Source organism: Alnus glutinosa, chromosome 6 (genome assembly GCF_958979055.1).
Source record: "Alnus glutinosa chromosome 6, dhAlnGlut1.1, whole genome shotgun sequence".
In the NCBI taxonomy this organism is placed as follows: domain Eukaryota; kingdom Viridiplantae; phylum Streptophyta; class Magnoliopsida; order Fagales; family Betulaceae; genus Alnus; species Alnus glutinosa.
The window spans coordinates 9,693,975-9,708,851 of record NC_084891.1 but is presented as its reverse complement, the minus strand read 5'-3'; the positions used below and the strand labels follow the sequence as shown (position 1 = coordinate 9,708,851).

The window sequence follows — 14,877 nt, the reverse complement described above, 5'->3', positions numbered from 1 at the left end:
TTGATTGGAGCATTAGGGTAATAGAGCTGCAGAAGGTGCACTCAAACATATTTTTTCTATTTATGACATTATACGTTATATTGATGATTGTTTTCTGCTTCTATTGAGATCTCGATTTCAATATATTATTGATTGACATAAAGTAAATATTGACATTTTCATGGAACATCTTGACAAATGAATCGCATAATTTTTGTACAAGCTAGTCATAATATCTAAGGTAGGTTTATATCTTTTACTCTTACTCAAATCTTGATCTGATGAGCATTGTTCTTTCATTAGATCTCGTCAGTGAAAATGTCTTATTGAGATCTCAAAGGTGATAAACTTTTGGCCAAAATCCGCCACAAAACAATTAATATGAGTCAATAAAAACCTTGAAACTTGCAGAGATCATGCATTTTTCAAGACCCACATTTCTAAGGGGGATGGTTGTTAAAAGGTAGTTTCTTACAATCTCAAATTCTGCATGGCATTGCAACAGACGTGTAAAATTATTAAGAATAAAATCTCTTACGAAAATTGGCCTTTGTGAATTCAACAAAAGGACAATTTGATTGAATTTCGTATTTAGATATCCTGAGTCCTTTACTCAGCAATACCCAAAGAAAAAAATGTCTCTAATTTGAAGTAATTTGTTCAAGAAATGCCATCTAGCCCATCATGCTTCTCAGCTCTTTGAACAATTGAAGGGAAATTTGATTGTATTGTTTGTGATGTTTTTTTTTTTTTAAAGGAAAAAACCAACGTGACTTGATGGGGAGCTACCATGTTTAAGCCGTAGGAATTTAACAAACAAGTAATGAATTTCACAAGAAAACATTTCCTAAATCCTTCAATTCTTGCAAGGAAAATTTGCGAACTCCTGTACAGTCTAAAATGTTGTTGTTGCATCACTATCAATTGATACAGGTTGCCCAATTTGAAGGAAGCCTATTTGATATTGGCATATTTCAGATGTTCATGTCAAGAGGTAGCATGCAGTATTCAATATCGAGCTCCCTGAACACTTTGATCATCTCCTCAATCAGAAGGGTCGTCCTTGCCCATCTCTCCCCCATGTCCTGATAGTTCATTTTGTGTCTAAACCACACTGATAGCATCAGTTCATTCATTTCTATCACATCCCTCAATATCACCATTGGATCTGTGTGCCAGTGCTTGATGAGTGCCAAAAAGTGTATATTTGGACCCCTTAATTTACATTAGTTAAACCTTTAGCTTTGTTGCTTTCTGATGTTTTGGTTAGTTTTAGTGTTTTTGCGTTTTGCAGGGCAATAAGAGAAAAATGACAATTTTCAAGGCAAAAATACATAGAAAAGCTGGATTTTCGGAAGTGCTGAAAAAGTAGATCGATCAAATATTAAATAGATCGATCGAAAAGTAGATCGATCAATTTTAAAATTGATCGATCGAATTTATGCGGAGCTGGAATTTCAGAAACCCTAGCTAACTCTATAAATACCATTCTTTTCTCATTTTTAGAGAGAGAGCCGCGGAGGAGGCCGCTTAGGAGTGCCCTAGGGGCCGATTTCACTGTATCTTAGGGTTTTTGAGTCAATTTTGACCTACAACTTCTATCTTTTGTAAGTTTATTCGTTTTTAATGCATTCTTGTAGTTTATTTATGCTTTCTTTGTTCATGTCTAGCTAATACTTTCATCTAGGGTTGAGGATGAAACCTCACCAGTGAATAGAAACTGAGTTTCATGCTTGTTTATGCTATTTGAGTTTATGGGCTTGATTTCTCATTGTTCTATTTCGGTTTTTGAGATTATTTTTGGATATCTCTTGTGATTTCCATATACAAGTGATGATTTGATATAGTTTCATTAAATTGATGGCTTGGGTTTTCATGTATGTTGGATATTCATTGTGTTTCATTCTATGGATACATTTGATGATTTAGTTGAAACTAGATATCTTTTGTGATTTATGGAAGAATGGATTCATTGAATGATTTAAACTAATTTTTGAAGTAAAGTAGAACATACCTAAGATTGGTTTAAAAGAATTCGAAATGTGTGTGATGAGCATGAGATTAGGTTGTTGTGATTTGGTGAGTGTGGATTCCGAAACCCTAGACCCCTTTATTTTCATTTATTTTGTTTATGTTTTCTTTTGTTAAAAATCCCTAAATTTGGAACTAGGTTAAAATATGATTAGTTTAAATAGAAATTAATTTTCGCAACACAATTCCCTGTGGGATCGACCTCGCACTTGCATAAAGCTATATTGCAAACGATTCGTGCACTTGCGAGTATTATAATTTGCACATCAAGTTTTTGGCGCCGTTGCCGGGGAATTGTTTAGTTTGTGGAAATTGATTTTTCTTTGAATTGATTTTATTTTTCTACTAGTTTAGGTATATTGTTGTTTCATGTAATTGTTGTTTTGTTTTTTTTTTTTTTTTGTTTTTTGTTCTAAAAAAAAAAAAAAAAGGAAGAAAAATTTTTGTGTTCCCGGTTCTGTTTCTGCACTTTCTGAGTGCCCTGCGAAGTCGATCGATCGATCGATCGAGAAAGCATTCGCCCTATATAAAGTCGATCGATCGAACTTTACTTCGATCGTGCAAATTTTCTAAGCAGCAGAAAACCAAAAAAAAAAAAAATTGGTTCATATCTTTGGTGGGATATTTTCTTGCTATATGGTGTAAGTGAAACATGAGTTTTTACTTTGATAATTATTGTGATTCTTCTACACAACATGTTTCACCTAGTGGTAGGACACTTGCTCCAACCAACTACCCTTACAGTTTCAACCCACATGAACCATGTTCATATTGCTCTGATCCTTATCATAGTGCTAGTAGTTGTCCCTCTTGGGGACAATTCTGCAATCTTTCTTATGAGCAAGTGAACACCAATTTCTCCAGCCCGGGATTTGATTCAAATTCCGATTTTTACAATTCGGACTGGAGCGACCATCCTGATTTCTCGTGGCAAGCTCAAGCCATGGGAAATTGTGCTCCCCAATCTCAAGAACTGCATCATCCTGATTATCCGCAGTTCGATAACCAATCTTCCCATCCTTCATCCTACAATTATCCAGCATCTTCTTCACAGTCCCCTTTGGATGACACTCTCAAGGTCTTCATGGAGCTCACAGGCCAGGCTATTAGTGACGTGAAGAATGCTGTTATGGAAAACACTCAAGCGATTGCAAGGATAGAAGGACAGCTCGAATATCTGGTTGCTGAAGTCACCAGAATAGAGGAAGAAGAGTTTCGAAGTCAGTTGATGGCTGAAGGGCACTACATGATTGATGAGGATGATGCTAGCTATTCTTGTCATGAGCATGTCCCTACCATCACCATGTTTGAGAATGAGGAAATTGTGGATAGCAATGAGGAGAAAGAAAATGAGGAGCACCTACAGCACATAGCGCCCCCGGCAAATCCAAATACGTCCAATGACAAGGAAATGAGTACTGAAGCTCATTCCTTCATCACCATCCCTCTTGAGACATTTCATAAGCCCCAAGTTTCAATTCTTAAATGTCTCAAAGAACCATCTTATGTCAAAACTGTCAAGGATCTATGCACACAACTGCGCAAATCTAGGCACCATCGTCCTAAGAAGATCCTTCGAAGCAAACAAGTTGGCTACATAAAATGGAGAAACATTCCACCAGAGGGATACCAAATTTTCAAGAGGAAAGGGTGGAAGGGATTGGTTGGAAATCCACATGATCGGGGAAGGCGCTGTAAATTCTCTTTTCCCTTTTTACTTTCTGTACATTTAATTTCTTTCATTTTTCATTTCATTTCTTGTTATTTTATTTTTGTTTCTGACAGCAATTAACCTTTTGATGTTTGTTTCTATGAGAAAATATTGCTGTTAGTTTTTGTTGACAGGTGTTTTGGTGTTTAAGTTTGGGGAACGCCTTGACCTTTTTCACACCTTGATTTTTCCTTACTTCTGGTAATGTATTTCTACACTACACATTGAGGACAATGTGTAATTCAAGTTTGGGGGTATGGAAAAACACTTGTCTGTTTGTTTGTTTATTTATTTTTTCTGTTTGTTTAGTTATTTTTAGTTGTCTTTTTGTTCTAAAAAAAAAAAAAAAAATTTGTTGTCAAGTTTGAGTTAAGCCATAGCTGTGGTTTGCATTTCATCGGCTTGCTTAAATTTTTAAACACATCATGTCATTAGGAATCTGAGTCTTTTGACTTATTTTTGGGCTAGTGAGACTTCACTTGTTTGAGTTGAATTATCACGAGCACATTAGCATGTAATCTGTGGGGGATGAATTTGTGCTTAATTGTGTATTTTGAGAATTGTTGGATGACTTATTGATAAATAACCTTGGTTTGCAAGATATATATATATATATATATATAAAGAAAAAAAAAAAAAAAGAAAAAAAAAAAGAGATCATTTTGAGTTTTTCACTGAGTAGCCGGACATCTTGTCTCACTAAGCATTGAATGTTCGCGTCAAAAGGTCAGAATTTCAATTTGGTTAATTGTATGGCTAGTTTGGCTTCGTAGCCTTTTTGACTTGAGTAATTAAGCCCTTAGGGATGTTTCTACATCTAGTGCCCTAAGACCATCTAGTTCGAGAGCCACTGGCTCAACACTCGTTACATGGGTCAACTAGAAAGCTTATGGGAGCCGAGCATTGCATAGCCTACACAAAATATATATATATATATATATATAAAATAAAATAATTTGCATATCTTGCCTTGGTTGTTTCATTTGATAGGGAGTTCAACGATTTTTGAGGTACTTATCTTGAGATTAAAATGAAACCTCATAATTGCATGTTGATTTCACTCTACACTTTTGAGAAAATGTGATGTCTTAATTGTCCATTTATGAGTGATTTGATGTTGGATACCCTGTTGATGTTTATGATGGGGTTTGTCTTTTTAAGCATGCCAATGACGTATGAACCGTGGTTTGTGTGAAAATTCTTTCTTGTTGACAACATAGTGTTTCCATGTTTATGGGTATCATTTCTGGCAAACCCTCACGAGACTTCACTCGTCCACTAGGGAGTCCTAGGGGTTTAAAAGGCTTGTTGCACATGCTAAATGCAATCGTTTTTCTCACGAAAGAGGACTTATGTTTCATGCTTTGTTTTTGTTTTTCATTTTGTTTTGCTAAGGGACTAGCAAAATGTAAGTTTGGGGGTATTTGATGAGTGCCAAAAAGTGTATATTTGGATCCCTTAATTTACATTAGTTAAACCTTTAGCTTTGTTACTTTATGATGTTTTGGTTAGTTTTAGTGTTTTTGCGTTTTGCAGGGCAATAAGAGAAAAATGACAATTTTTAAGGCAAAAATACATAGAAAAGCTGGATTTTCGGAAGTGCTGAAAAAGTAGATCGATCGAATATTAATTCGATCGATCGAAAAGTAGATCGATCGATTTTAAAATCGATCGATCGAATTTATGCGGAGCTGGAATTTTAGAAACCCTAGCTAACTCTATAAATACCATTCTTTTATCATTTTTAGAGAGAGAGCCGCGGAGGAGGCCGCTTAGGAGTGCCATAGGGGCCAATTTCACTGTATCTTAAGGTTTTTGGGTCGATTTTGACCTAGAACTTCAATCTTTTGTAAGTTTATTCGTTTTTAATGCATTCTTGTAGTTTATTTATGCTTTCTTTGTTCATGTCTAGCTAATACTTTCATCTAGGGTTGAGGATGAAACATCACCAGTGAATAGAAACTGAGTTTCATGCTTGTTTATGCTATTTGAGTTTATGGGCTTGATTTCTCATTGTTCTATTTCGGTTTTTGAGATTATTTTTGGATATCTCTTGTGATTCTCGGATACAAGTGATGATTTGATATAGTTTCATTAAATTGATGGCTTGGGTTTTCATGTATGTTGGATATTCATTGTGTTTCATTCTATGGATACATTTGATGATTTAGTTGAAACTAGATATCTTTTGTGATTTGTGGAAGAATGGATTCATTGAATGATTTAAACTAATTTTTGAAGCAAAGTAGAACATACCTAAGATTGGTTTGAAAGAATTCGAAATGTGTGTGATGAGCATGAGATTAGGTTGTTGTGATTTGGTGAGTGTGGATTCCGAAACCCTAGACCCCTTTATTTTCATTTATTTTGTTTATGTTTTCTTTTGTTAAAAATCCCTAAATTTGGAACTAGGTTAAAATAGGATTAGTTTAAATAGAAATTAATTTTCGCAACATAATTCCCTGTGGGATCGACCTCGCACTTGCATAACGCTATATTGCAAACGATTCGTGCACTTGCGAGTATTATAATTTGTACATCAGTGCTCATTCTTGCTTTCAATGTACCTACAAATGCAACAGCCACAAGACCCACAACAATAGAGTTACTTGGAAAAGGATTTTGTGGCAAAACACATTGCTATTTATTCAAATTAACAAAATATTTACTAAAAAATAAAAAAGGCTATAGCAGACTTTAACATATGTTTGAGATGAGAGTAATGCTACTCTTCACACCCATATTACACCGGCTTATGTGACGTGTTTTAAGTGGCGAACACTTTTGTTTTTTTTTTAAGTGCTTGACACGAGAATAGTAGCATTAATCTTGGGCCAAAGTACATATAGTTTTTTGAATGGAGAATAACCCTACGCGACTTTATAGAAGAAATTGTATTTTAGAATGAATTTCAAATTGTTATAGTTCATAGTCCATAGGAAGTAAATAGTTATGTGTTTCGGCTATGCTCATTGTAAAAGTGTAGTGGAAGACTAGCTAAGTTAGTGTTTGTTGGTACCATGATGAACCAAAATCAACAATCAAGGAAACAAAGAGCTCTTTTTGGTAGGAAAAACCACAATTGTTTGATAAAATTTCTCTATGCAGAATTCTTATTATTAAGCTTCCTTAAATAAGCAAAGTAATGCAATTCTAAAACAACTCTAATCCTAACCCAACTAACATATCCAAATCTTAAGACATAAAAGTCCTAAACTAAATACTGAGGGGTAATTACCTTTTCCCCCCATGAACTACCGGCCTGTGTCATTTTGCCCCCACGAACTACCACTTCGACCAAAAGAGAGCATCAAACTACCATTTTTACACACTTTGCCCCCTTCCATCAGTCTAATTCATGCAAAAACTTAAATGCCCTAACTCAATTTAAAAAATGACCTCAATACCCTCATCTTAAAAAAAAAATGAAGGAAAAGGGCGCCACCCCGTGAGGTGGCCGGGTGGCTCCGGCCACCTCTGGGGTGGCTCGCGGCCACCCCGGAAGCTAGGTGGCCGTGCGGCCACCACTTAGGCCGGGGTGGGCCGCGAGCCACCCCAGAGGTGGCCGGAGACACCTCTGGGGGTGGCTCATGGCCACCTCAGAAGCTGGGTGGCCGCGCAGCCACCCTAGAAATGACCTAGGGTGGCCACACGACCACCCCAGGTTCTGGGGAGGCCGTGCGGCCACCCCTCAGGCCACCCGGCCACCTCAGAGGTGGCTGCCGCCACCCCTTTTCCTTCAAGTTTTTTTTTTTTTTTTTAATTTATTAATTTTAATATTTTTTATTAATTACTGTAGAGGGCATTTTGGTCTTTAAATCAAAATCAACAGTAAAAAATGACATATTCCATCCAAGTTAACTGGATTCCTGACGGAAGGGGGCAAAGTGTGTAAAAATGGTAGTTTGATGCTCTCTTTTGGTCGAAGTGGTAATTTGTGGGGGCAAAATGACATAGGCCGGTAGTTCATAGGAGGAAAAGGTAATTACCCCAAATACCTATTAAGAGTCCTATATTTTACTCCTCTTGCCCATTAGTAGACTCCTTCATGGCTTCTAACATACCACTAATTCTAACATGAATGTGTTAATTCTAAACGTATAATAGAGTCTATATCTCAAGGAATTAAGTTGCTAATGATGGCAAAACGAAAAATTATTAAGAAAAGAAAGAAGATAGATGTCATTAAATACCATGTTATTCTCTCCTTCATCATGGCAACCTTCTCCACTAGGGTGGAGATATGGATACAGAAATCAATTTCATCTTCTATGTTTGGACTACGATAATAGTTACCAATGGGCATGGAAGCTAGAATACTGTTAGGGTATGTGATCTTTTGATTATCATATCTTAGAAAAACTGTAATTAGTATGTTCATCTCTTCAACTACCATCTGAGACCCAAGGAAACATAATTTAGAACATAAATGAAAGACATTCTTATATGAGAGTGCATGATAAAAATCTTATCAAAAATCTCCTTTTTACTTGGACTCCTCCATCTTCACAACGATCACCAACATCAAATGGATGCATTACGAACAAGAAAATTATTGCTTCAAATACTGATTTGCAGGTATTCCCAAAAAAAACCCCACCAAAAGAAGCTGTGAACTTAAGAAGACAAGAAAGTGGACGATGGGAACTCCAAGTATAATAATTTATATTATCAATAGGATGATAGCTACAAGGACGTTCAGCAAATTATGGATTTCATCAATAGCTGTTTTTGTGTCATTGAGAGACAATGCAAGTCCCATTCTCTCTCTAAATGCATTAACCTTAAACAAACAATAAAGCACTCTTTATTCCACTAGGAGATGCAGCCCATTAAATCAACAAAGAGCATAACTATGTTCTACTTTACGATTTCCATAGCCAGAGGCCAAGAAAGGTAAGAAAGTAGTCATACCATCCAGTCTTTAAGGGAGGGCTTGCTGATTCCCTGGTTCTCATTTACTATTCCACACAAAGTCATTGTCTTCAAAGATTTATCTTTACTCATAAAACGCATCATATCTTGGAGGTAAATGTATCTTATACAGTGGTTCACATTTACATAACAATATATCAGGATCAATGTCAAAGGTGTACATTTAGAAGACACAATTCAAAGAAAAAAAAAAAGTAACAACTTCGATCTTCATTTGATTAGAAGAAAAGCGGGGGTAAAAGAACATAAGAACTTACTGTGATCCTGGCTTTGCCACATTTTGAAATATCCTCTTGGCTGCCTCTTTTGCCTGGCATTCACTTGTAATCTACAACAAAGCTTCATCCTCAATATTAGAATTCTGTATCTGCTCATCTAGAGTGGATAATGCCCCATGCTGAATAATATTAACAATCCTCCTCATATTCCAAGCTGATATATTCTTCAGATTCAGCCTATGCAGGTGATCAATTAGGATCTCCTCATCTTTCCTTTTAGACATTAACCTCGAAAATCTAGAATTCTTCCCAACCGCAGGAGATTGCGGTCCATGTCTTTTAAATAATGGCGGACTGAAAAGCGTTTCTATTACATACTGATTGAACAAAGCCTCCCAGATTTGTTCAAAGAATGTGTTTACATGAAAGTTCAAAGCTAGGACCTTAACAAGCAAAGTCTTTAGAAGCCATATCAGGTTACCCACAAGAAAACAAACAAGAACCCTATTTACCTTAAGCAAAATCTTGCTCTTGGTCTCCTTCTTCACCTTGTCATCGAAAATACTATGCCACACAACAAAAACCAGACCCAACCAAAGGCAATCCTGAACAGATTTCCTTAACCCATAAACAAAATACAAAACCCTTTTCCGCAGAAGAAAACTGCGCTCTATAAAGAACACAACCACTTGAATTTCCCAACCCGAGACTAAACGTCCACAGATTAATGCTAAAACTACCATTCCCCATTTCCATAATGGAAGATCCCACACTGTTTGCCTACGCAAAGGCTACAAACTAAAGGCACAATGATTGAAACAAAAACAACCCATTGAAGCAATGTCAGTTTGCTGAATTTTAGTCTCTTATACTCCTGTGGGATGTCTTCAATATCAAGGTCCTCATAATCCTTATCTTCTTCGAGCACTTTTCCAGAGTTTACTACTCTTTCTGAACTTTGACATGGCTCATCTGGTGGGTTTATCAGCCTAGACTTGGTATTGCTTATCACTGACCTCCATGCATCTCGTGATCCTCGCCGAAACGAAGCACTTGATCTACACCTCAGAACCTCTTCCTTGCCCAATCTCGAGTACCTTTGGCGGTTTTCTTCATCCGACAGGTATTTGTTTCTTCGGGATCTAGACCTCAAAACCTCTTCCCTTCCCAAGCTCGAGGACCTTTGGCGCTTTTCTTGATCCGACAAGTCTTTGTTTCTTTGTTGTACAGATCAACTTCCTTTTTTTCTTGCAACCATGAATGTCTTTGAGGAAGCTTAATACTCGTTAAATGAACATTCATTGCTAATCTTGTTTACTTCAATGATTTCTTTGCTACAACCACTACTACTATCATCAACATTGACCACTACTTCTCCTTCTCTTAGGGCCATTTTATTTCAATGATACATGAGAGCTTAGCATTCCTTGCTGTGGTTTTTGGCAGGGGAAAAGCTTGGTTTCAAGGACTTTCTGAAAGATTCCATAAAAAGAATTAGATGCGGTTCTGAAAGTATAAACAACATCCCTAATGAGCTCTCTAAATTTTAGCTCAAAGAACCTCTTTTTTATTTTATTTATCACTTTTAAAAGGCTTCCTACATCAAACTCTCTAAATATTTCTCTATTGTAAACATATATTATTTTCTATTAATTTTGAGAGCAACCACTTGAACTACCATGAAAAATTGCTTGAAAATGAGTAAAATAACACACTGATTCAAGTCAAAGAACAATTACGGTTAGTCGAACTAAACATCGTTTCTTTTAGCTCTTGCCCAATACGATTAAGAGATTCTTGTTCCGAAACTGAAATAGAATTAGAACACAAATCAAACAAACAACGCGAATGTGTGTGGCGACAATCACATTTTATCAAATACTTGGAAGAAACAAAAACTCATTAAAAAATTTAAGCCTAGGAAGGGATACAAGCAGGTGAACAAAGGGCGACAACGGAATTGGGGATCCAAAGGCCCATTATGTAATGGATATGAAGAACAAACTGACCAACTCCTTCAGTATCTTCTCATTTCTTTATGAATTGCTATGCCATATATCTTCATATCCATTGCAAATCATTCCATTCCACCATTACAAAACCATTAATATATCATCAAAATGGATACGGCAGTTGAAGAAAGGAAAAAGTCAATTAAATCAATCCAAGAAGGTTACGATAACAAACATTCAGAATCACAAACGACTCGTACTTTCGAATTGAATAAGACCGTAAGAAGGAACAAATTGAATATGATGCAGCAATCAGCAAGCCCTAGCGGGAAATTCAATCAAAACCTAAAACTGCCAGCGAAAGAGAATGAAAATAGGAGAAAACGTAGAATGAGGGGTATGTATTGTCGATCTGTGTGTGTGTGTGTGTGTGAGAGAGAGAGAGAGAGAGAGAGAGAGAGAGAGCAGTTGCGGCGGCGGCAGCAGGTTTGGTGTGCTTGGGGTGGCGGTGGTGACGAAAGGTGAGGCAGAGTGAGAGGAGGAAGGGGAGAGGCGATAAACAAATAAAAATGATAAATGGACGGAGTTTAAAGGCATTCCAGAAAAATAAAAAAGCTAATGGACGAAGCAAATAGGTTATGGGCTCGTATACTGGTTGTCCATGAGCTCCAGCTCGGCTCGGCTTGGCAAGAGTAAATTCTTGTCCAATCTCAAGCTCGAGCTCGAGCTCTATTTTTTTTTTTTGGAAGAATGAGATGTTGCCATAGTGTAGCAGCCCGGCTCGTCCTCCTCGAACGTCCATGGCTCTCTTTTCAGCCCCACCTTGCTGCAGCATGGCGTCGTCGTCGACCCAGACCCACTTCTTGCCTTTGCTGATGCCTGCTTTAGTGCTTTGAAAGGCAAAAAATGAAAAAAAGAAGAAGAGGACCTTCACAACTTGGAAGGTGTAAGAGAAAGGAACAAATAAAGAAGCAAACATAATATATAGAAAGAAGGAGGAGGAAATATCAAAAGAAGCAAACATAATAGATAGAAAGAAGGATGAGGTAATATCAAAAGAAGAAAGAAATAGTGTACGTTTGGGTAGCTCAAGTGGTCTTCATCGAGCAGTGCGAAGCCTTGCATGAAGTGGATTGAAGTGACTCGCCTCAGTAGTCAGTAGACAGCTGGCTTGAATTAGAAGAGTCTGGAGACTTAAAGGAAACACACTATTTAAGTGGAAAAATCAGTATTCTATCTTTTTCTATATGTAGAACTCTCTTTTGTATGGCACAAATTGTGTCGATTGGTTGGTTGACTTCCCTACTAAGTCATGGTGGGAAATTATTATTACACAATTTTTTTACACAACCCCTACCCATGTTGTGTAAAAAAGTTGTGTTTGTATCATTCCTCAAGTCATGGTTGCTGTCTACATAAAAAGTTTACTAGTACAGTTTGCTCAATTAGAAAAGAGGCATGCCAATGCAATTATGGGACTAAAAAAGTAAATAATGGGACCAATAAGTGCAGAAAAAAAAAAAAAAAAAAAAAAAAGAAAGAAAGAAAAGGAAAAATACTAGAATATTTAGTGTTTTTTTTTTTTTTTTTTTTTTTTGTCTTTCTATGCTGACATGACATCTTATTTTTTTTTAATAAAAATATGAGAGAAAAATTAAGTTGTAATTTCTAGAATTCCACACCAAAACGCAGTGTTTTGGTTGAAATTCTTAACTTGTTTTTAACCAAAACACTGGGTTTTGGTATAAAACATACCATTTTCTGCTATAAGTTAATTAAACATTTGTAATTTATACCTAACAATAATTAATTATAAGTTACATATTGATATAATTATACATTCATAGTTAATCTATTAATCATAAATTCATAATTAGTATTTACCCTTAATCATGGAATAGGATCCTCTCTATTTCAATTATATTAATAATAATCATACTTAATTATTATTTTATACTTAAGCTAAAGGGGTAATTATTTTATAGTAAATTTTTTTTTTTTGGTCTAAATTGAGGCCATTTATGTAATTTTCGAATTTGAGTTAGGGTATTTAAGTCTTTTCACGAGTTAGACTGACGGAAGGGGGCGAAATATGTAAAGTTGGTAGTTGTATGCTTTATTTTGCTCGAGTTGGAAGTTCATTAAGGCATCGCACAATTTTTGGTAGTTGATAGGGAGAAAAGGTAATTACTCCTAAGCTAAAAGTATTAGTCAAAATTATGTACTTGGAATCTTACATATTTAACCATTGTATGAGTATCTAAGCAACGAAGTACTTATTCATTATATTAGTATGAATTGTATATTAAAGACTTATGTCATTATGTGCCTTTAAATAGTTATAGCATAATTTTTAATTTACATATATATATAAATTATGATTCATAGCTTATGATATGAGATTATTCATAATTAGATATGATAATTAGGAATCAGATTTATTCCGAATATCTAATAATAATACTTAGATCATATAATATAATTATGTAAGCATTATCATTATAATTTAGATACACAGAATCATATGATTATAATTTAGATACACGGGACCATATGATCATTAGACTATATAGTAAAGATACATTGTGTCATATGACCAAAAATTAATTTAATAGCATATAAATTGTTAGACCATATGATCATTTGATATAAGATCTAATGATAGTACACATAATCATATCATCTTATGATATCAATTCTAATAATAATAACACTTGATTTATAATTAGAGGAAATGCATTGTTGATTCTAATACTAATAACTTTTTTGGGATTATACAGTATATCAATCACGTTGTCATTGTATATAATTATATGACTAATAATAATAATCATGCTTACTAATTATTTTATACTTAGCTAAAATGAGTTATAAGTATTAATCAAAATTATGTACTTAGAATTTTAAATCATACTTAAATTTAATCAAATGAAATGTTAGATCACATCACCTATTATTGTTAGGTTATAATACATTGTTAGATCATACTTAATCATACAATGATTAAAAAAAAAAAAGTATTGTTGATATGATTATTACATTATATAAGTATATAACGTTAACATAAATTATTTATATACTTAATAATTTAATATGAATACAAATATAAATACTTATACCCATAACCATTTAACTATATTATACACACACACACACACACACATGACACAACTAATTTATTAGTTAGTTAATTATGGTTAAGATACACTAATTAACTATAAATAGTATATATTAATTAATTAGCTATTTAGTTAACTATGATTAATATACACTGGTTAACTATAAATACTTACACACTAGTCACTACATGACTACAATCTTAATATCTTAACTATAAAATATTATTATTTATGCTAATTAGATACTTAATCATTATATCTAAGTATCTAGATACTTAAATCATTGTATAAATATGAATTTCTATACTTATGTGACATTATATGATTATATGACATTTTTTTTTTTTTTTTTGAAAAAATGATCTAAAAATTCCCAAGTATACTTAAATCATATGATTATACGCATCTAATAATAATACTTTGATCTAATGATAATATGATCATATGGCACAATATTATATTATATTATTATACATTTAAATTCTAATGATAATACTTATGATCATATGGTTATATGATTTAATTAAGTATTATCATTATAATTTATATCTTATAATCACATGATTTAACATTGTGCCATATATTATAATGTCACTTAATTTGAAATTATAAGAAACACGTTGATTCCAATACTAATTACTTAATTTGAAATTATATGAATCACATTATTATTGTATATATAAATAATATGATTAAGTATTGAAATTGTTATTAGATCATAAGATATAACATATACTTAATATATGTTTATTCAACTATCATTAGACGCTTTATAATTAGATTATTTAAGATATGACCATATGATTAACTTTTATCATTAAATTATATATTATATAGATACTTATAGATATAATTATTTAATTATAGTTTATACTTTATAGAAATAATTACATGTTGCATGTATACCAATCAATTATTAATTTATTGTTACT

General features: G+C 34.2%; 1 pseudogene; it reads right to left on the bottom strand.

Annotated features, from left to right (window-relative positions):
* Positions 1-953: 953 nt before the first annotated feature.
* Positions 954-14,877, bottom strand: part of LOC133871502 (mechanosensitive ion channel protein 6-like) — a 32,660-nt pseudogene continuing 18,736 nt past the window's right edge.